The 24596-nt window shown below is 41.1% G+C and overlaps 1 protein-coding gene across 1 annotated transcript in view; it reads right to left on the bottom strand.

The window, feature by feature from the left end:
• The window catches only part of LAMB2 (laminin subunit beta 2), a 3750789-nt gene that overhangs the window by 1042005 nt on the left and 2684188 nt on the right, over nucleotides 1–24596 (bottom strand). The window lies entirely within an intron of this gene.

Genomic DNA, 24596 nt, shown 5'->3' with positions numbered 1-24596 from the left:
ACTTTCCATCTACTAGTGGACCTTTACTGTAATGTTTCCTGTCCTTAGCTGCAGCCAACATACAATCCACTTTTTTTTGGGAATGGGTTGTACCACATCAGGATTCTTCCATGACCACTGAGCCATAAGGTCGATAAGGGGATGAAAGAGTGGTACTACCCAGGACAATGCTAACCCAGAAATAAACGCCTGCAAGAACACTAAATCATCAAGTGAAGGGTCTTAGGATGACCAACCCCCTCTCTGCTTCATCAATTTGAAAATATTGCCAAAGAAAGAAGTTACAAACTCACCATAACGTTCCATGTGAGTTGTTCATCTCGCCTTCATTCTCACTGATGGGTTCGGAACCAAGCCTAGGCTCCGACTCGGCCAAATGCAAAAGCTCGAGGTCTTCAACCAGCTCGTGGCCTACTCCCCATCCCATGATGCACTGTTGCTTCCCTAGTTCTTGTTTGCACCCAACTATACTGATAAAATAAATACCCTGTAAGAAGACACAAAAATACAGTAGATAAGTACTAAATTTCACCAAGACTTTTTTCAGCTTCCCGGTCCTCAAGAATTCTTGGTAGGGGGATTGGTGGGTGGGATGTAAGAATGATGGCGAGATGAACAATTGACATGGAACGTTATGGTGAGTACATAACTTTTTTATGTGAAGTTGTTCTTTCTCGCCTTTATTCTCACTGATAGGTTAGCATCCCAAGCACCATCTTTCTTGGGTGGCTCATGGAAGTATATTCCTCAGAACCGTGGAACCAAAGGAGGCCCTGTCCCTGGAGGCCCTATCGAATTTGTAATGGGTGATAAAGGCATGAGGTGTAGGCCATGTGGCTGCTGCACAAATGGAATCTATGGGTAGCTTGGCAAGAAAGGCTGAAGATGTGGAAACAGCCCTAGTAGAGTGGGCCTTTACTTTTTGATTTAGCGGCATGTGCACAGAGCTAAATGTAAAGGAAATGCAATCTGATAACCATTTTGACAACATGTTTTTTACCACAGGAGTACCCTTCTTTGACTCTGAAAAGGAAACAGAGAGCTGTTCTGACTTTCTAATGTCCTGAGTCCTGTCTAAATAGAATCGAAGTTGCCTTTGTGCAGCATATGTTCCATCTTATTAGTATATTTTGGGAAAAAACAGGTAATTCTATAGTCTGGTTGAAGTTTGTCTCTGAACGAACCTTGGGTAAAAATGATGGATTTGTCCTCAGCGATACTCTGTCATTGTAAAAAATCAAGTATGGGGGTTTAATGGATAATGTTTGTAATTCTGAAACCCTTCGAGCAGGAGTAATAGCTACTAGAAAAATGGTCTTCCATGATATATATTTCAGGTCACAAGATGAGGCTGGTTCAAACGGGGGTAAAATGATTCGAGAAAGAACAAAATTTAGGTTCCATGGCGCAGCAGGGGATCTAATAGATGGTCTCAAATGGATAGTACCTTTAAGAAAGGCTTTAGACAGTCTATGGGACATGAGCCCCTTGATTGCCAATATGAAAATCAGAAATTGCTGCCAATTGAACTCTAATGGTTGCTGCAGCTGCCCCTTCATTAAAAAGTTTGGTCAGAAACTAGAATGGAAGCAATTGAAGCCAAATACGGGTCAACATTGTTTTGGGATGCCCATATGGAAAATCTTCTCCATTTACTAAGGTATAACTTCCTGGTAAATGATTTATGAGAAGATGTTAGGATGTTCAGAGCTGCAGGTGAAAGATTTTGTAACCTGGCTATTCTTGGAATTGGAGCAGCCAAGCTGTCAATCTGAGAGCATGAAGTGCAGGATGAAGAGCCCCTGATGAATGAATCAGAAGATCTGGAACTGGGTCCAGGATCTGACGTTTTTCCAGTAGGTGAGGCTGCCGCATGGGGAACCAAATCTGACAGGGCCAATAAGCAGCTATTAGAATAATGGTCACTCCCAGAGTCTTGGCTTTCTGTAAAAATTTGGGTATCAGGGGAAATGGGGAAAAAGCATAAAGGAGACCCAGGGACCAATTGTGTACGAGTGCATCCCTTGGAGTAACCCCCGGAGTGGGGATTAGGGCAAAGTAGTTGCTGCATTTGGTGTTGGTGGGAGATGCAAAGAGGTTGCAGCAAGGCTGGCCCCATGTGTGGAATATCCTTTCTGCTACTTCTTCTTTCAGTGGACCACTCGTGAGGCAATAAAATTGCTCTTCTCAATTTGTCTGCTATCACACTGGATCTGCCCGGGATATGCATTGCTATCAGAAAGCGCTGGGTGGATGTTGCCCACTGCCATACTCTCAGGGCCTCTCGACATAGGGGGTAGGATCTGGTTCCTCCTTGTTTGTTTATGTACCAGATCACCAACATGTTGTCTGTCTGAATTGCAATAGTCCCTAGAGGAAGACATTTTTGAAAGGACTGCAACGCTAGAAGTACTGCTCTCATCTCTAGAATATTGATATTCAGATGAGCCTCATGCTTCTCCCATGTGCCGTGGGCTGTCCTTCCCTGAAAATGTCCCCCCAACCTATCAGGGAGGCGTCCGTGGTCACAGTGGCAACAGGAGTGGGTAGAACAAAGGGGCGTCCTATTGTTACTTCAGGAGAAGTCAGCCACCAGTGAAGATCCTTCTTGCATGCATTCGTTGTTATAATCGGGTGTGACACTGGGAGTTCCTGAAAGGACCATTGTGTGAACAGGAGCTATTGCAGTATACGCATATGCATTCAACCGAAAGGAATGGCAAAGATTGCTGCCACCATTGTCTCTAATATTTTGAGCACTGTTGAAGCTGGGGCTTTTTGTTTTGCGATGGGGTTCAGGACTTGTTGTCAAAGGGCCCAAACTCTTTCTATTGGAAGCTTTATGGTCATAGAGATGGTGTCGAGCTCTACTCCTATAAAAATGGTATGTTTGGATGGCGATAAGACAGATTTTTCTGAGTTTATGGTAATGCCCAATTGACTGCAAAGACTTAAGCTTGTATCCCTTGCTTGCATGAGTCGATGCTCGGTGGTGGCGGTGAGGAGTCAGTCATCTAGATATGGAAACACTTGGAATCCTAAACATCTCAAGTGAGCCGTGACTACTGCCATGCATGTGGTGAACACTCTGGGGGCTGTAGTGAGACCAAAGGGCAGAGCTCGAAACTAATAATGAATGGCTCCCAGCCAAAAGCGCAGATGATCCCTGGATGGTCTGGCCATTTTTATGTGGTAGTACGCATCCTGGAGATCTATTGAGCACATCCAACTGTCTTTCCCTAGAAAGGGAAGTACAGACTGTAGCATGACCATCCGGAATTTAGTTTTTTTGACAGATTTGTTCAATCTGCTGAGATCCAAAATGGGTCTCCAGTCCCCTTTTTTCTTTTGAACTAAAAAGAACCTTGAGTAAGTTCCGGACCCTCTCTGGTCTGCTGGGACTGGTTGGATGATGCTTTTTTTCTAGCAACCTTTCAATTTCTATGGTTGCTTGTTCCCTGTGACAGGGTGGAACGTCCGAGATTTTTCTCACAAGGGGTGGAGAGGTGGCAAAAGGAATTGAATATCCTCTGGATATGACATTTTGTACCCAATGGTCTTTTATTTTTAGTCAGGTGTCTGGGTATAAAGATAAGCATCTGCCAACTGCCTCCAGAGGTGGACAGATGGGCCTCCATTCAGGAGCACTGACAGGGCTTTCCAAAGAACTGATTTCTGTCACCTTGATTGTGTGGGCCCCCTCTGCTGTCTTCCATTTTTATCCCCTCCTCTGTCTCTAGAGGGGGTTTCACCACGTGTGTCAAAGAAAGCTCCCTGGGATTTACAGAACCACATTTTCCCACTTTTTCGACCTTTAGGATAAGGTCTGGTGGGGATGGAAAAACAGAGTCCTAAAGCAGACAGAGTCTTTCCATCTTGCTCACACTTGGTAAGCGTTTCCTTCACTTTCGGTCCAAAGAGGGATGAGCCATCAAAGGGGGTGTTAACAAAGGATGACTTACAGGGCTCCGCAAAGGAACATAAACGCATCCAGGAGTGTCTCCTAAGAACAATTCCTGAACCCGCTGCTCAGTTCATCCCATCAGCTGCGTACGAAATCAAATGCATGAAAGAGTTTATAAGGGAATTTAGGGTAGCAAGCTGGAAGGTTACCTTATCTGAGACCCCCACATCTACTGTACCCTGAAGAGCATCTCCCAACTCCTTAAGGAGATCTCTGTGCAATCTAGTAAAATGTGTAAGATCGGGATCGAACAGCAAAGGCCACTGAACTAAACATGCGCTTTCTGTATTTGTCCATGATCCTAGAATCCCTATTAGGAGGATGAACAGATGTAGAGGTCTCTGACAACTCCTTCTTGGTGGCTGCTGCCACCACCATAGCATCAATGGGTACTCCTTTGGTAAGGAAAGTCTTGTCACGGGGTGACGTTATGAATTTGTTAGGCCTCCGAGGGACCGATTCCATGGTATCCGGGGACTCCCACGCCTTTCAAGAAACAAGATCTAGCAGCTTATCAAAAGGCAGAGTCACCCAAGAGGTGGACGGCTGAGACCCAAAAGCTTTCAGCAGTACTAACTCATCATCAGTAGGTTTTATGGGCTTCCAGCCACCCCTCTGTTTCAGTATTTCCAAGGTATCACCAAAGGAGATATCTTCAGAGGGGGACCATGGGGACCCTTCTGACTCATTTAAGTCAGTATCCAATGTGATGGATTCCTGCGGGGAGTCCAGATGCTTCCTCTTGCAAAGCCTCTTCCTGGGAACCTCCTCAGTAAGAGCTTCTGGGGAGGTCCCGGAAGAGCAGGGCTCACACAATGCGGTGACCTGAGGCTCTGGGTCTCTACACTTTTGAGGGATCAGTGAAGCAAAGGCAGACACAGGCACTTTAGGAGAGGAGGTTGATGGTACCTATGATGTGGAAGCCCAAGGGGACAACACTCTCCTTATGGCATCGAAGGCCCCCCGGTTCTGATCTGAAGAGACCTCTGGATCAGTAGAAACAGGCAGTTTCCACAGCACCGAAGTGGTGGGCTCTGAGCCTGAGGTAAGTGACGAACTCACCAGAGCCGAGGCCCCAAGAGGCAAAGTTGGAACCAAAAGATCTGTACGACAATCCTCTCTGGACCCGAATGGTGAGTGTCGGCTCCTACACTCTAAGGTCGGCACCGAAGAAGCCAGAATAGTCGGAAATGACAAGCCCGGGAGGGGTGTCGGCTCTGACGGCCGAAACCTCGGGTTGAATCGGAAGAGGAACAATAATTATGGGCTGGGTCCTAGTCGGTTCTGAAGCCTCAGGGATTGTCCCCGACAACATTTTTGCTAGTGCCGGTGTCTTCAGAAGTCTCTGCACCACTCGATCCACATCCTTATCAGATAGTCTTGAGGACCGGGAAGAAGTTATAGAAGAAGCCACTGACTGCAGCATTGGAGACTTTAAAGTAGGAGATACCGGCTCCAATACCAGGGACCGGCTCCTATGAACAACAACCTCCAGTTCCAAAAGCAATGGAGCCGAGGTGTCAGTCTGACTCGGTTTAGAGGTCGATGAACCTTTTTTCGGCTCCGACCCAAAAGATGACTTGGAAGACAAGGTCTTGGAGGATTATATGGTCTTGTCTGGTTTGTCCTTATCTAAAGATTCCTGGAAAGAGGACTTCAATAATCCCCTAGCTATCAGTTTGCTCCTACGTTCGTGAAGAACACGAGAACTAAAGGAGTGACAGATGGCACAATTCTCCTGTAGGTGGACCTCACCTAAACAATAAACACATTCTATGTGACCATCTGTTATTGACATTTTTTGTCCACACTTAGGACACTTTTTGAATCCAGATTTAGTTTTCTCTTGCTGAGACATGGCAGAAACTATCAATTACTAACTATAACTACAACTGTTAAACAAAGACAAGACAACACTATATGCCTAACTATAAAGGTAACATACAGTAATATATGTACATATATATATATATATATATATATATATATATATATATATATATATATATATATATCTAAGGTAGCCCTAATAAAAAAACACAGGGCTCTAACTACAACAATATTATAACAACAACACACACAGTATAAACAGTTTACTATTATGCTGTCGAAATTTGAAATAAAAATGGTACTTAACAGCGAATTGTTTCGCCAAAAGTACACATAACCTAATGGCCCTATTGTCGAAAATTTGCTGTTAATGCCGAAAATGTTGACAACTCCCTAACCCCTACACCTAACATCCGATTTATGCAGGGGGGCAAGCCCCCCTGCACCCCCCCCAACCCCACCAACTAAATATTCCAACTCCAAGATCGCACTACAGTGAGAAAAGGAATGTATTTCCCTAACCTCACTATACCGCGATCCCTGTACATAATTGAACGTTATATTTGCGAATGCACAGTACACTCGCAAATATATCGTTCGATTACGTAGCTTGCATACATATGAACTATTCAAACATCTGTAGTTTGAATAGTTCATAGGCGTACAATGCTACGCCGATATTTCAATAGTAAACCATATAAACAACTATCTACTGCCCTAAAAAGAAACGGGCTTAAGCTAAACACACTCTAGGGTAGGGAGAATTTACTATTTAAACAACCCTCTAACTTAAACGAGTTGTAGAAATAAACGGCCTAGAAAAAAATTTTTGATAAGCAAGGCTTCGATTTTTTAGAAATGCTCATCACACAATATATTTCACAAATTGACACTCTGCGAAGTGATTTAGAGATTTTGGAGCATCAAATAATAACAGATACTGATTTCCAGCGATGCAGGTATGACTATGCTCGCATTTTTACAAGCATAGATCACGCAATAAACAGAGCGGCTGAAGTTAAAAAGAAGAAAATTAAAAGAGATGTAACTGCATATTCTAATGGGAACATCTATCCAGTCCCATTGAATTCAACAAATTCTAGTTCCCTTGACAACAGTAGTGGAGAGACTTCAAATACTTTGCAGCGCCCCCAACTAAGCTCACCTGACCAGAATAATGATGACAGCATGTTACAGACACCTTTACCAAGGCGCATCGAACGGATTACAGGAAATCAGCAAAGAGTCAATAGATAACACTTAAATGAACGCCAGAATAATGGTTCTTCTACTAGCCAGGATTTTTAGGTGGTCAGAAGCAAACAAAAGAATTCACAACAAGGGAGGAATGAGGGATACCAACGAAAGAAGCAGAATCACAAGAGGAGATAAACAAGGTACCAGACATTATTACTAACTTTAAAGGACTTTAAAGTGTATAATTTCTCCTCTATGTACATCAGCAGCGAAATAGTAGAGCTACTGGCTAAGGGATTAACATTCATACCAGATAAGAGAGCTGAAATAGCAAGAACTATCACTGACTTAAAGTTATACATATGTAAAATGAATTTAGCCGTTTTGTTTGGGAATCAGTCTGCTATACACAATGATTTGCATATATCTAGTGCTTTCAGCCCTCCTTTTAATGAGTCTCTTGCTATATTCGAATGTATTTCTGAGATAGACATAAGGTCTTTACTGGCAAAAAATCAACAGAGACAAGTTAAAAATATGACAGTTGATGAACTTAACTATTTAACTTGTTGAAAATTTGTCATGTTAGAGTAATGAAGCCAGATAAAGGTGGCGGCCTTGTGTTCATGGATAAAGTGGATTATATTAACAAAATACCAAATGTTTTATCTACTGAATGTTATTCTAAAGTTAGTTTAAATGAAGTGAATAGTGCACACAGAAGAATCAAAGAAAGTTTAAATTACCTGTTTTTGGAAAACAGTATTGATATAGACACATATAATTACCTACACATGCCAGCACTAGTAACACCAGTGTTATCTGGATCTTCCAAAATCCACAAAAGTATAATGGATCCACCCTTTAGGCCAACTGTGGATGGCAGGAGATCCATTACTTATGCATGTGCCAAATATGTAGACAGTAACCTTAAGCCATTTATTTGCAGCGAACCCCAAATTTGTAAGGATTTGTGTTTTTTTTTTTTTTTTTAGAGAATATTAATTCTCTTGAATTTGACAATGAGTGTAATTTTTTGACGGTAGATATAAAGGATTTGTATACCGTCATACCTCAAGAGGTTGGCATTAAATGGGTTAGTGAATTTCTATTTTTGAAAGGGATGGACCAGAAAGAGATAAATGTAATTGTGTCCTTGTTAGACCTAGTTTTGAATAAAAACTTTATGCTTTTTGACAAAGAATATTTAATTTGTAGATTCAAGATGGGATTCAAAGATTTAAAGATCTTTGAATCCCATCTTGAAAACTGCAGGTCTCCCCTGGTTGTCTGCGTGGTGTGCTGCCGCATTAAAGCTTAGTGCTCCTCATCGGGTTGTCCCCTCCCTGCTGACCCATCTCACTTGGTATCACTGAAGCAACATAGCAGGACAATTGTGTTGGCACCCAAGAAGCACCCCTATTCTCCTCTTGAACGACGGGTTATTGCTGCTTAAACCTTCCATTACTGCCTCATTAAAGCCTAGTGCTCCTCATCGGGTTGTCCCCTCCCTGCTGACCCATCTCACTTGGTATCACTGAAGCAACATAGCAGGACAATTGTGTTGGCACCCAAGAAGCACCCCTATTCTCCTCTTGAACAACGGGTTATTGCTGCTTAAACCTTCCATTACTGCCTCATTAAAGCCTAGTGCTCCTCATCGGGTTGTCCCCTCCCTGCTGACCCATCTCACTTGGTATCACTGAAGCAACATAGCAGGACAATTGTGTTGGCACCCAAGAAGCACCCCTATTCTCCTCTTGAACGACGGGTTATTGCTGCTTAAACCTTCCATTACTGCCTCATTAAAGCTTAGTGCTCCTCATCGGGTTGTCCCCTCCCTGCTGACCCATCTCACTTGGTATCACTGAAGCAACATAGCAGGACAATTGTGTTGGCACCCAAGAAGCACCCCTATTCTCCTCTTGAACGACGGGTTATTGCTGCTTAAACCTTCCATTACTGCCTCATTAAAGCCTAGTGCTCCTCATCGGGTTGTCCCCTCCTTGCTGACCCATCTCACTTGGTATCACTGAAGCAACATAGCAGGACAATTGTGTTGGCACCCAAGAAGCACCCCTATTCTCCTCTTGAACGACGGGTTATTGCTGCTTAAACCTTCCATTACTGCCTCATTAAAGCCTAGTGCTCCTCATCGGGTTGTCCCCTCCCTGCTGACCCATCTGACTTGGTATCACTGAAGCAACATAGCAGGACAATTGTGTTGGCACCCAAGAAGCACCCCTATTCTCCTCTTGAACGACGGGTTATTGCTGCTTAAACCTTCCATTACTGCCTCATTAAAGCCTAGTGCTCCTCATCGGGTTGTCCCTCCTGCTGACCCATCTCACTTGGTATCACTGAAGCAACATAGCAGGACAATTGTGTTGGCACCCAAGAAGCACCCCTATTCTCCTCTTGAACAACGGGTTATTGCTGCTTAAACCTTCCATTACTGCCTCATTAAAGCCTAGTGCTCCTCATCGGGTTGTCCCTCCCTGCTGACCCATCTCACTTGGTATCACTGAAGCAACATAGCAGGACAATTGTGTTGGCACCCAAGAAGCACCCCTATTCTCCTCTTGAACGACGGGTTATTGCTGCTTAAACCTTCCATTACTGCCTCATTAAAGCTTAGTGCTCCTCATCGGGTTGTCCCCTCCCTGCTGACCCATCTCACTTGGTATCACTGAAGCAACATAGCAGGACAATTGTGTTGGCACCCAAGAAGCACCCCTATTCTCCTCTTGAACGACGGGTTATTGCTGCTTAAACCTTCCATTACTGCCTCATTAAAGCCTAGTGCTCCTCATCGGGTTGTCCCTCCTGCTGACCCATCTCACTTGGTATCACTGAAGCAACATAGCAGGACAATTGTGTTGGCACCCAAGAAGCACCCTATTCTCCTCTTGAACGACGGGTTATTGCTGCTTAAACCTTCCATTACTGCCTCATTAAAGCCTAGTGCTCCTCATCGGGTTGTCCCTCCCTGCTGACCCATCTCACTTGGTATCACTGAAGCAACATAGCAGGACAATTGTGTTGGCACCCAAGAAGCACCCCTATTCTCCTCTTGAACGACGGGTTATTGCTGCTTAAACCTTCCATTACTGCCTCATTAAAGCCTAGTGCTCCTCATCGGGTTGTCCCTCCCTGCTGACCCATCTCACTTGGTATCACTGAAGCAACATAGCAGGACAATTGTGTTGGCACCCAAGAAGCACCCCTATTCTCCTCTTAAACGACGGGTTATTGCTGCTTAAACCTTCCATTACGGCCTCATTAAAGCCTATTGCTCCTCATCGGGTTGTCCCCTCCCTGCTGACCCATCTCACTTGGTATCACTGAAGCAACATAGCAGGACAATTGTGTTGGCACCCAAGAAGCACCCCTATTCTCCTCTTGAACGACGGGTTATTGCTGCTTAAACCTTCCATTACTGCCTCATTAAAGCCTAGTGCTCCTCATCGGGTTGTCCCTCCTGCTGACCCATCTCACTTGGTATCACTGAAGCAACATAGCAGGACAATTGTGTTGGCACCCAAGAAGCACCCTATTCTCCTCTTGAACGACGGGTTATTGCTGCTTAAAACTTCCATTACTGCCTCATTAAAGCCTAGTGCTCCTCATCGGGTTGTCCCCTCCTGCTGACCCATCTCACTTGGTATCACTGAAGCAACATAGCAGGACAATTGTGTTGGCACCCAAGAAGCACCCCTATTCTCCTCTTGAACGACGGGTTATTGCTGCTTAAACCTTCCATTACTGCCTCATTAAAGCCTAGTGCTCCTCATCGGGTTGTCCCCTCCCTGCTGACCCATCTCACTTGGTATCACTGAAGCAACATAGCAGGACAATTGTGTTGGCACCCAAGAAGCACCCCTATTCTCCTCTTGAACGACGGGTTATTGCTGCTTAAACCTTCCATTACTGCCTCATTAAAGCCTAGTGCTCCTCATCGGGTTGTCCCCTCCATGCTGACCCATCTCACTTGGTATCACTGAAGCAACATAGCAGGACAATTGTGTTGGCACCCAAGAAGCACCCCTATTCTCCTCTTGAACGACGGGTTATTGCTGCTTAAACCTTCCATTACTGCCTCATTAAAGCCTAGTGCTCCTCATCGGGTTGTCCCCCCGCTGCTGACCCATCTCACTTGGTATCACTGAAGCAACATAGCAGGACAATTGTGTTGGCACCCAAGAAGCACCCCTATTCTCCTCTTGAACGACGGGTTTTTGCTGCTTAAACCTTCCATTACTGCCTCATTAAAGCCTAGTGCTCCTCATCGGGTTGTCCCCTCCCTGCTGACCCATCTCACTTGGTATCACTGAAGCAACATAGCAGGACAATTGTGTTGGCACCCAAGAAGCACCCCTATTCTCCTCTTGAACGACGGGTTATTGCTGCTTAAACCTTCCATTACTGCCTGTATGTCACTTTGCCTAATTATTTTTAGTTTATGTTTTGTCCTATTGTGGAAGCACACACATGACACCAGCTAAGGTTTTCCCCTCAGCTTTCAGACACTTACCCCTAACACCTTTCCTCTTTTACTGCTACTCCCTCCTACCCCTGGTTGTCTAACTTTTCCTCTACTAATATCCCACTTGCCTGCCTTTTTCTGCTCCCATACTGTCTCTAATTTGCTTTCCTGGCCTGTTGCACTCTTTTTCCCTCTTATTCCTTCCTATCCTTCATCAATTGACTATATCTTGAACATCTCTACTTGCATACTTTCTATTACCCCTATCACTGTCCCTCTGCTATTTTTCCTTGTGCCTGTTATATTCTTGCAAACTACTGCCTACCTTCTTATCTTTCTTTAACAAACTCTCCTTTACATATCTCTAAACTACGTAGCATATGAAACAGTAGTGTTTCAGCTACTCTGCTTAGCTGATAGACTTCGCTCTCCTCTCTGGCTGTTTCTGCCCCGCTTCGCTCCCCTCCCTATATTCTTGCAAACTACTGCCTACCTTCTTATCTTTCTTTAACAAACTCTCCTTTACATATCTCTAAACTATGTAGCATATGAAACAGTAGTGTTTCAGCTACTCTGCTTAGCTGATAGACTTCGCTCTCCTCTCTGGCTGTTTCTGCCCCGCTTCGCTCCCCTCCCTACCCCCTTATCCCACCCACCCCACGTACCCCTAGCTTTATACCTGACATACCACACCTCCTCCTTCTCTCCACCTATCCTAGCCTCCTACATACCACTCCTCCTCTATATCTTCACCTACCCTAAACTCCTACCTCACCTGTACCGCCCTCCTGTTATACCTCCCTCTATTACCTCCTCCTTCTCCCCTCCCAATAACTACTCACTTACCTTGATATCCACCTGGTTTCATTTACTCACTCTATACTCTTAGCCTATATCCAGTTTATTCTTTTCTCTCTCACCTCAATATGTCTACCAAAACTTACAAACCAATATCCAAGACCCCTGTATTAGGAACTACTTTGGAAAACCTAACACTTCCACCTATTATTTTGCTTGCCCTCACACTACCCTACTTCCTAACCTGTTATGAATCAAATCCCAATTACCACTTTATCTACTCACCCAAACATACAGCCACTGATCTCATAAGCCTAAAACTTACTCATTTAAACATTACGTCTATCCCTAGCTACCTCCTTGCCAGATATCACAGACGTCCCACATTAAAATTCTAAATCTCTTGATTAAGAAACCAAAATATTTACTGTACTCCCCTATCATAGCTTACCTTGAACATAGCCACTCTACCTTGGTTGACGGGGACATCCACCCCAACCCAGGGCCCTTAACCACTCCACCTGGTGTGGCAACCACTTCACTAAACTCTTCCCTACTACTACCAACCTCTAATACAAACACTCTACTCATAGGTCACCTTAATATACGAAGTGTCAATAATAACATCACCCATCTCCACACCCTTCTACAACACCACTCCTTTGATATTCTTTGTTTAACTGAAACCTGGTTAAAACCCTTTACCAAAGATAATGAAATCTTACCTCCAGGTTATAACATCTTGAGACTTGACCGCAAAACTAAAAAGGGCGGAGGAGTTGCACTCCTATTCAAAACAGAACTTAGTGTAACATTAATACCCTACGATAACCTGGACAATAACAAGACTGAACTTCTTATCTCAAAGCTACAACTAAACCCTAAAAAGTCCATCTATATTATCTGTATATATCTACCCCCTGGAAATAATTCTACTACTATAGAAAATAACCTTAGTTGGCTCTCCTCCTCCTATCCCCAAGAAACCATAATTCTCGGAGACTTTAACCTGGACTGGTCCTCTTTAACTACTAATAACCCAGCTTCACATATTAACCTCCATGACTTTACTCAAATAATAAACGCCTCCACTAGGACCAATAAATCTAACAACAAAGAAAGCATTCTAGACTGGATTCTCGTTAATAAACCTCTTATTAAATATCAGTCTGGTGTACTACCTGATGACTTTAGCGATCACAATCTAACCTATATTACTAGACAAAGAAATGCCTCTAACAACACACCTACCTACAGGATCCTACGTAATCTCAAATGTTTCAACCCTATACAATTTAGAACTGAACTAAGTGCTTGCAATTGGAACCAACTAAAGACACTTCCTCTTGAAAAAGCTGTGCAATACTTCAATACTACATTCCTAACTATTCTAGATAATCATGCCCCATCACGCACTATCCGAATTAAATCTAAACCTGCCCCCTGGTTATCTAAAGATACAAGACAAAAAATGCTACTTAGAAACAAAGCTTGGATAAAATGGCGAGCTAGCAAATCTTCTGCAGACCAACAGACCTTTAGATACCTAAGAAACAGTACTAAAAAAGCTATCTTCTCTGATAAAAGAAGTTATTATAGCAATCTCCAGCAAGCTAATCACAATAACCCTCAAAAATTCTGGTCAACCCTAAACAGGCTTCTACACCCTGGACAGACTACCACTCCATCCCCTACTGGATCTGAAAAGAATTCCTCCCTTGATACTGCCAATACTTTCAACTCTTTCTTTATTGATACTATTAATTCTTTGGCCTCTCACCTCTCTAGTGACTATACTAGTATCCCCGACCCTGCATCCTCCAGACTACCAATCTTTAGGCTACAACCCATCTCCACTGCCTTTATACAAAAATGTATCCACAAACTTAAACCCTGCACCCCCTCGGCTGACCAACTCCCATCTGAATTTCATCAAAAAGCAGCCTCTGAAATTGCCTATCCCATATCTATTCTCATTAACAGAACCATAAATGAAGAAACCATACCTGACATTTGGAAAATCTCTCACATCATACCCTTGCACAAAGGAGGTAACTCCTATGAACTCTCTAATTATAGGCCCATAGCTCTCTTGTCCCCACTAGCAAAGATCATGGAAAAATGTGTTCATCATCAGTTAATGGACCACTTAATAAAGTACAACATTTTCACTAACTGTCAACATGGATTTAGGCCTTCTCAGAGCACAACCACCGCTCTCCTCACTTTTACAGACCATATTAATAAGAATCGTAATAACAGCATCCTGTCTTCAGCTCTCTTTATTGACCTGTCTAAGGCCTTTGATATGGTTAACCACTCCATTCTCTTGAAAATTCTTGAATCTCTCTCCTTAGAATCTAAGGCTGTCCACTGGTTTAATTCCTATCTTACAAACAGGAAACAAGCCGTTCTTTGGGATAACAAACTCTCATCCCTTCTCCTTATCTCACTTGGGGTCCCCCAAGGATCTATTCTTGGACCACTTCTTTTCTCCCTCTTTATAAATGACTTACAAGCAGCGATTCCCCAGGCCATTTGTATACAATACGCTGACGACTCCACATTAATTTGCTCTGCTAAATCCATCTCTGAACTACAAATCAATACTCAAGCTGTTTTCTCCAAAGTTGAAACCTGGTTCTCAAAACGATGCCTACTTCTAAATGCTAAAAAAACAAACTCTTACTCTTTAAGCCCACTACCAGATCCCCTACATTAGACTTTACTATCCTATCTAACAATGGAACTACTATATCACCTGACCTTACAACCAAACTACTAGGTGTCACAATTGACAACAACCTCACCTTTGATTGTCATATCAATAATACCATTAAATCTGTAAACAGAAAACTCGGCTCTCTCTATAGAATTAAAACTTTCTTAACCTCTTCAGCCAAAGCTACCCTTGCCCACTCTCATCTTATTTCTACTCTTCTCTATGCTTCACCTATTTATACTAACCTCAAGAAAAATATTCTCTCTAAACTATCTACCACGTACAATAATATAGCTAGATTTGTTACTGGTAAACCTTTCAGAATGCACCACTGTCTGAATCTGCAGCAACTTAACTGGCTTGAACAATCAAACATGTTACTTCTTTCCCAACTCACATTTGTTCATAGAGCATTTTACCAACCTCACAACACACCTATACTCTCCAACCTCTTCATCCCTACTCTAATCTAAACTCCCTCCGTTCATCTAGCAAACTGCTAGTTACCTTAACCAAATCTAAAAACCTAGCAGGTGATTCCCTTTTTTCAAATACCATTGGAAAACACTGGAATCAACTTCCTTCTGAACTTACTTCCATTGCTTCCACTGTTTTGTTTAAACAAAAACTCAGAAGTTACCTCAAAAGCCACTGGATGTGTCCCTGCTCTAATCCTGACTAAAATAATTTCCATCTATTAATCTCGTTTCTCTCCCTACTCGTCTGTCCCTTCTGCTTCCTCCCTTACCTTTCTTTTTTCTACCTTTACAGACTGCTCCTCGTCATCGTTCATCTTTATGGCCCTGAATCTCTCTCTAACTACCATATGTCTATTTATATCTGCTCTCTCTCTATTGTTGCTTCTCTTTCTTTAATCTTATACTTCCTCCTTGGTATTAAAACATGTTAGAATGTTCAACATTATGTTACTTAGATTGCTAGAAAGTTAAGTGTTGTTCTTTCGGTTAACTTATTACATTTCCTTTTCCATGTTCTTTCACTTTTTTTTTTCCTGTTTTTAGATATAGGTAATAATGTGTATTATGTCATTTGTCCTCATGATGTATCTCCTTTTGTCTATCTGTGGAGCTTTTCTCCCCGGGCCTCTGCTGAAAATGGAAATATATCCAGTTGGACTAGCCCGGTCAACAAATGTAAAATAAATAAATAATAATAAATAAATAAATAAGAATATTTTTTGCAAAAAACTGGGGTAGCCATGGGCTCCCCATGCGGAGGCAGTTTTGCAAATTCAGTCATGACATTTTGGGAAAGACATTTCCTATTTCAGAACTCCATTTTCAAGAAAATGTAAAATGGTACACTAGATATCGGGGCAACATGTTTTTTATGTGGAAAGGAAGTCTAGTTTTAGTAACAACTTTTATTAATGAAATCTCCAAATTCACAGACTTCCTAGATTTCACTTTTGAGTTTAACACAAACTCCATTAATTTTCTGGACGTGTCACTATTTAAAGATAGACCCAATAATAGATTTAAGGCTAGTATTTTCAGGAAACCTACTTACTCAAACACTTTTCTACACTTTAGTAGTAGCCACCCATTCCACCAGAAAAGGGCAGTTATTAAGGGCCAACTGGTTAGGGCAGCCAGAATGGTCTCATCAGAGACTGACTTTCTGCTTGAATGTAACACATTGAAAGTCATGTTTTGTGAAAGGGGCTACCCAGAACAGCTTTTTCAACAATTGTTTGATGAAGTGGCTACTAAAAGGACTACTGGCCATTTTAAACCTATTCTATGCATGGGTTATGGAGAAACAATAAGTGATACTCCCCCTGATGAGCATAGGGAGAATAGTATTAGGAATTATGATGGCAGAATAAGCTTTCTTACTACTTTCTCTATTGATGCACATGCCATTAAGAATATTATGATTAAAAATTGGGCTATAATATCAGAGGACAGTGCTATTAATATGAAATTGGGAGACAGACCACATATTACCTATAAAAGAGGCCAAAATTTTAAAGATTTGTTGGAAAGGAACAATCAAAAATGCCCCAACAACCGGGGTATGAGAAAGTGTAAGAGATGTCAGCAGTGCCAGCACATTATGGTAACTAAAAAAGCTCGCATACATAACAAAATCTACACCATCAATGGAAAATTTAACTGTGAAACAGTAGGAGTAGTATATGCTGCTTTTTGCCAATGTTGACAAAGCTACTACACCTGTGTTGCCAAAGCTACTACATTGGTAAAACTGAAAGAATGTTTAAGCAGAGAATTTATGAACACCAATACCAAATTAGTAGGGGTAATACCACAAATGTTTGGCTAGACACATTCTAGAATACCCCACACATAAAATTCCAGTTTACAATATTACAACAAATAGGAACATTAGAGGTGGGCCCTGGGAATTAAAGCCTGAAGAACAGGAACTTGTTTGGCAAATTAAAACATATGCACATTTTTTTTTTTTATCATTTGTTGACCGGGAAAGTCTGACTAGGTTCCACAGAGCCTGTTTTCAGTGGAGGCCCAGGGAGAAATGCTCCAGATGCATGTCTTTGGAATGTGGGAGGAAACCAGAGTACCCAGAGGAAACCCACGTGAACACAGGGAGAACATGCAAACTCCACACAGAAGGCACCCTAGCCGAGAATCGAACTGGAGAACCTCTTGCTGTGAGGCGACAATGTTAACCGCTGCACCACTGTGCCACCACCAGGGCTTAATGAATACTGCTCGATAAAATGTATTTTGAAATTAAAAGCCCTACAAAGGTGAAATTTGGTTCTATAACAACTTTTCTAATACTTTAATGAATTTATAAATATTTATTTATACATATCTATCAGTATATATTTATACAAATTTTATATTTTCATTTGTTTGAGTTGTTCAAGTTGCTATCTAGCATTTAACAGTATTTAGATTAATTTATATACACAAGAAAATTAAGTAATAAGACTGATGTGTTGTGATTTTAAAACTGTTGCTGATTTAAAAAAAAAAAGCATTTATATTTATTTACATATATATTTTACCTTGTATAACACTGGCTCTTTAAATTTCTCAAGTTATGTTAATTGGTTTTATAATTAATTATATCATCTTAAGTGACAGTTTTATTTTAACTGAGTTCTCTTGGGGTTTCTTTGTCTGAAGAAGTTCATGAATTTCCTGAAAGAAAGCACTAACAATAAACTGGTTGGAATTCTACAGCTTGCTGCCTATCTTTGTTTTTGTTTTTAGAAAAAAAGGCCACTTAACAGCTAGCAAAAAACACACACACTAAGCTTTAAAGCCAACAAAGTTATTGAAGGAAGAAAAAACTATCTAAATACTAAGCTAAACTACTAGAAACTAACTACTAAGCTAAACTATCAAGTTTTATCAAATATCAAACTGGCCAGAGCTATCAAAGAACTCCCGATCTGTTGCAATGGCAAACGAGATCTGAGGGAAGCACCAGTGCATCATGGGATAGGGAGTAGGCCACGAACTGGTTGAAGACCTCAAGCTTTTGCATTTGGCCGAGTCAGAGCCAAGGATCAGCTCCGAACCCATCAGTGAGAATGAAGGCGAGAAAGAACAACTTCACATCTAATGATTCAGAGAGGGAGTGAGGGGAGCCCTCCCCTTCCTCTAAGTCAGTGTCTTTGGTGAATGACTCTGGAGAAGAGTCCAAGTGCTTTGTTTGCACATCCTCTTTCTGTGAACACCTTCTGAGGGAGCAACAGAATGTTCTCAAATGGAAGGCATACTGACAAAGCAGATCTCTTCAGAAGCCCTTAGGAATGGCTGTCTCTGTCCGATAAGATAAGAAGTGTGATCAGACCTCTCCAGGGTGGGTGGCTGGTTGGGTATAGCCATACTGGTTGAAGGCATCTCTCTGGAGCTTGCTAAAACATTTTTAAATGCCTCAAAGGCTGAAGCCACCAGCAGCACCAAGGAAACCCTCCGATCCAAGGAAAGAATGGAACCCTCGACACCGATGACTCCTGGCCCCAAAGCCAATCTTGGATCTGAGCTATTTAGGGCAGAAGCCTTGAGAGACATAGATGGCTCAGAGAATCGACTCACTCACCCTGGAACTCAGCACCAAAGCTTCTCAGAGTCTTTTCTCAATCTGATGACATCAGTGTCAAAAGAGATAGGGAAGCACTCGGCATTAAAGTTGTCAGTAGCTCCAGTGCTGACAAAGATGTTCCAGACTCAATAACACTAGAGCTGAAGGATGAATCAGTATGGATTCAAGAAGCAGAAACCAGAAAAAGTAAGAATCACTGGAACCAGAGCAGCCACACTATAAAGCTTTAATGAATGCTAGTATCACACTTTCGCAAACAACGCTAGTATCACACTTTCGCAAACAGCTTTTTCAGGCATTTAACAACAATTAAAATAAAACTCTTTATACAAAAAGGATAAAAAAATCACATGATCAGAATCAATTGAGATAAAACTGCCATTGCTTAATTCACTTTATTATGGAAGTCCCTTAAAAGAGGCTTTATACTAACAGTTTCATTTAAACCTGGAGATACATGAGCCCTGAATCTAATAATCCACTTTAATTTTTCCTTTTCATTTAAGTTAACCATATCTCCTACTCTAATCTGCTCATGACGTCTTGCAGAATCATAAATTTAAAGTGATGTGTTACACTTGTTTCACTGATGTGCTTATAAAGTGCATTGGTCTGTATATTCCTATTAATCTCTGACAAATGATCTCCTATATGTTCTTTGAGCTTACAGTTGGTCTTACCAATATAATATACATCACACATTTCACATTTTGCCATGTATATCAAATTTTTAGTACCACAATTCCCATAAGCATACAATACTAAGATGTTACCATAAACAAGATGTATAATAGATTTTTCAGTATAAATGTAATTACAGTGGACGCATTTATTGCATCTAAAAGTACCTTGTCTGGTGCTTTTTAAGATGACATTAATGCTAGGTTGTTCTTTATAGCATAGTTTGTTCTTCAGATTAGTACATTTTTACAGCCAAATATCGGCTCGCTGTCTAACATATTCTTCAGTTCAGGTATGTGACTAACAAGAGGCCAATATTGCTTAATAATCATTTTAACTGATTCTGTATTCCTTTTATAAGTAAGCGCACACCTTTACCTATTACTACCATGTAATGAAGTTGCAGCAGTAGTACGCATATCAGACAAAAATCGGCATAGCCTCAGTAGTATGATTATCCTTAACATCCTGCCAAATCATATTAACTCTATCATTATTATATTCTCTCTGCACAAACTCTTATGTAAGAGTATCCATTTGTACCTCCATATTAATATCTGAAGTATTCATTTTGGCCACATGCAACATCTGATTTTTAACCACATTTTTTAAAAAAGGAGGTGCATACTAGTTCTACACAAAGAGGTATTACGCTTAACTTTTTCCATATATAGTGTAGACTGATGGCTGACAAACCACCTGGGTTGAACAAACAAATTTGCATCAGCATAGTTTTAAAACTCAGAGCTGCTAAACTGTAATATATGGATTTAAAATACAGTAGAACCCCCACAGTTGACCATCTCCCTACATTGACTACCTCCTTAAGTTGACCTAATTTTCATAGACAGGACATGCACCACATGTACTCAGTGGAAGACAGACCTCTCTATACTGACCACGTCTGTAAGTTGTATCTTGACCACTTGGACTGTGACATACGATATTAATTTACCCTCTATAACGTGACCAGTTGAGTCCACTCTAAATCAAGGGGTAGAAGGTGTGGGCTTTGCCCCTCAGTTGTATTATTTTTCCTTTTCATGTTTTATTATTACCACGTGTTGGATTAGGCCTAACATCCTATTGTTTATCATGTGTTGCTGAAGTTTTTTCAATGTAAAGGACTGGTCTAAATTACAGGTACATCCCACAATTACTGAAAAATATTTCAGTTAATCGAGACATGATGGCCTGACATGAAAGTACTCAAAAGAGTTGACACTGAAGGAAAAGGTTGATCTACATTTTCTGGAAAGCAGCAGCCAAAGAAAGACAGCAGAACATTTTGGTACTAGCAAGACCACATTTAGCAAAATCCAAAAATGTAAACATGAGTACTTGGAGAGATATGGTAAGGAAAGAGGAGACTTACAGCAGAAAAAGGGAAAACTTCCCTCGATGAAGTCAATAAAGCCACATTAAGCAGGTTCAAACAAATGAGGGCAGTGAACACCCGAATCTCCAAGCCGATGATCCAAGAAGTTGCTAAAAATTTCACACAATAATTCAGGGTGGCAGATTTCCAAGCATCAAGTGGTTGGCTCGAGAAATTTAAACTGCGACATGAAATCTCCCAGAAAGTCTTGTGTGGTGAATTCAATGAAGTTCCAGTAGAAGTTGTGGAAGAGTTCATCAAAAAGTTCCCAGACTTCACCAGAGGCTTCAAAGATAACATCTTTAATGCTGACAAGTGCAGACTCTTTTTCAAGATGATGTCTGACAGGAGCCTTGTCATATAAGAGCAGAAAACTTTTCAAACAGTTCTGCTTTGCGCTAGCTCAACTGGAGAGAAACTAAAGCCCTTGGTGACTGGTAAATTGGCTTAGCCACGTGCATTCAAGACTGTGAAGCCCGAAGACCTCCCCATCACTTGGGAGATCAAACAAATGTGTTTGGATGACTTGTGCCCTATTTGAGGAGTGGGTAAGGGGTATCGACCAAGAAATGAAGAAGAAGAAGAAACGGTCTAGTCTACTGACAGCAGACAACTGTCCTGGCCTCCTGCAAATTAATCATCTCACAAAAGTGACATTGAAATTTCTGCCAAACATGACCTCAAAAATCCAACCTCTTGACCAAAGCATAATCAGAACATTTAAAATGCACTACCATGCCCAGCCCCTGCAGTGGGTCATTACTAAAACACAAACCTGTGGTCCGCCTGTGGAAGCAACTTCACCCGCTGCATGAGTTAATGCTCTGAATGCTGGCTTCTGGATCAGTTCTGCTTGGAATAAAGTTCAGCCAGAAACAATACAAAAGTGTTTCAAGAAAGTTGGATTTGTCACAACCCAAGAGCACAATGTTTTGGCCCCAGCAGACAGATGGCAGAATTCAAAGGAGTCAGACAGATAGCAGAATTCAAAGGAGTAGATTTTGAAGGTTTTGTTCCAATGGATGATGAGGTAGCAACTTGTAATGAACCTGACCCAGAAGCAATTTTTCAAACGATATTGACCAAAGTACAGACCAGTGTAAAAGTGCATGAAGCAGATGATGAAGTGGAAGAAGCAAGTGAGGATGACACAGAAACTGCAGAGACTCCAAAAGAAGAGGATGTCAGGTATCTGATAATGCAATTGATGTTATTTGCTGTGGAAAAATGACCAGGCATGCCAAGTAGTGTAGCCAGCATTGACAGTGCATTCCCCACTTACCTTTTAATAAGAATAAGAAACAGACCAAGATTGATTATTTTTTCAGAAAGAATGATTAAACCATGAGAAAACAGTAAATGTATACATACATACATACATTTCAATCATGGGCAATAATGCCCTTCTATCTTGCCAATATACCAGAACACTTGCTCCCATGATAAATGTCCAGGCTGTTCTTAAAAATATCTAAACTAGTACTTGCTTTAATGTAATTTGGTAGTCTGTTCCAAGCATCAGTTACTTTGTCAGAGAACCAATTAGTACACTTCTCATATAGACTCTTCTACATAGGTTATCTGAAGATTCTCTAGTACTTTCTGATAACCCCAAACATTCCCAGAGGTAGTTGCCCCTAAAATATTTATTGATTTTGTATGATACTGTATGTGTGATTTTACTGTGTTTTGATTATATATGATTTTGTATGATATTCTCTAATAAAAACTATACAAGAAAGTAAAGTACCTGTATGCATCAGTACAGTAGGGCTAGTTCCTTATGTTAACCACCTCTGTAAGTTGACCAGTTTGTTAAAGTTCCTTGGGTGGTCAACTTACAGAGGTTCTACTGTATCTTCTAACTGATGGAGGGGTGATTAAAAATTATTTTTTATACATATTACTTTTTATAAAAAAATATTTTGTTGATTTTTATGATATTGCATTGTATTCTATTTACTGTATTATTTTTATAGCAGTTGTTTAAGTTTTAATTGTAATTTAGACCAATTAGTGGATGAAATCACAATGCATTTAGTTATTTAAATAGTGGTGTTTCGATATTTTTTTAGTTCTGAAGTCCTGTACAATTTAGGGCAAAAGTGTTTAACTTTTTTTTATTTTAACAAATAAATTATATTTTAACTCATTGGTGGTGCCAGTATCCTTTTGGGGCCATTTCATTTCTGTCAGAACTCGTTTGGTTACTGGTTTATTTATCCTGCTTGGCTGGTCTTTTGTTTCACTATAAATACATCAGGTGCACAAGGAGGAAGTCCTGCAGGCTGAGGAAAACTTTTCTTGTCTAGAGTTCTTACACTCTGGTCAAAAGGGACACCCTTTCACTAGCCTTCCTCTAGAGGAAACTGGAGAGGTGCAGAGTTGTCCCTACTGCAGCAGTAATTCTACTTCGCGTCTTTGGTTATCATTAGTGTGGTCCAAGAACTTTAACTGTATTATGTTTACTGTAAGCATCGCTGTTGCAGTACACTTTCTTACATGGGAGAACAGTAATAAACAGTTTGCAACCTAAAAGGTAGGTACCATGACACCATGCTTGGACAGATGTTGTAACATACTTTAAAGAATGGCAGTGGCAAATCCTGCCATATTTCTCGATTGTCCAGTTTACAACATCTGGAGCAGGTATGAATGATGTTAAGGTAACAGCCACAGTTACTTTCAGCAGATACTTTTCTAAAGAAAGCAGCAATTGTGGCAGCTGCCTTGGTGGAATGAGCTTTCACCTGATCCTCTATGACTTTACTATAATGGTAACAACAAAAGGACGTACAATTAGCCAGCCATTTATAAAAATGTTGTTTGGACATGTTTGTCTTACATTCTTGGCATGAAGGAGACAGCTGATCAGCTTGTCTAAAATGCTTTTTCATGATCTGTAAGATTCTCCAACCTTGTTTTGGGAGGCAATGGTACAGAAAACAAGTTGATGGACAGTTGGATAGTTTAATTAAAGGCCAACTCTGGGACTACTTTTGTCATGTAGGACAGATCCTGTCAAATAGCAATCCTATACATTTCATAGAATGTAAAATGTGCTTTATAAATTAAGATTTGCAGCTCAGATATTCTTATGGTAGAAGTGATGGCTATTAGACAGCTTTTGTGAAAACAGTTTCAATGCTGCTGAACTTACTGATTCACAAGGAGACAGAATAATTATGTTGATCATAAAGTTCTAGAGATAGGGAGGAAAGATGGTCATCCTGGTTCACATTAAAATGTAGAATGATCTCAGGAACTGTTTGACTGCTGAATGACACAAGACAGTGGGATCCACAGGGAGAGAAACTACAATGGCTGATAAATGAATGACAGCAGAAATTTGAGATAAATCTTTGTCAAAAAGCTATGCTAAATGCCACACGATGAAAGTAGCAGAAGCAGCTATTGGCTCTGTTTGTCTAGTAATGTACAAGACTCAAAGCTCTTCCATTTAGCCAGATAAGAC

Source organism: Protopterus annectens, chromosome 7.part1 (genome assembly GCF_019279795.1).
Source record: "Protopterus annectens isolate FY-2018-M chromosome 7.part1, PAN1.0, whole genome shotgun sequence".
NCBI lineage: Eukaryota > Metazoa > Chordata > Ceratodontiformes > Protopteridae > Protopterus > Protopterus annectens.
The sequence above is the reverse complement of the archived record's forward strand: the minus strand, read 5'-3'. Positions and strand labels throughout refer to the sequence as shown.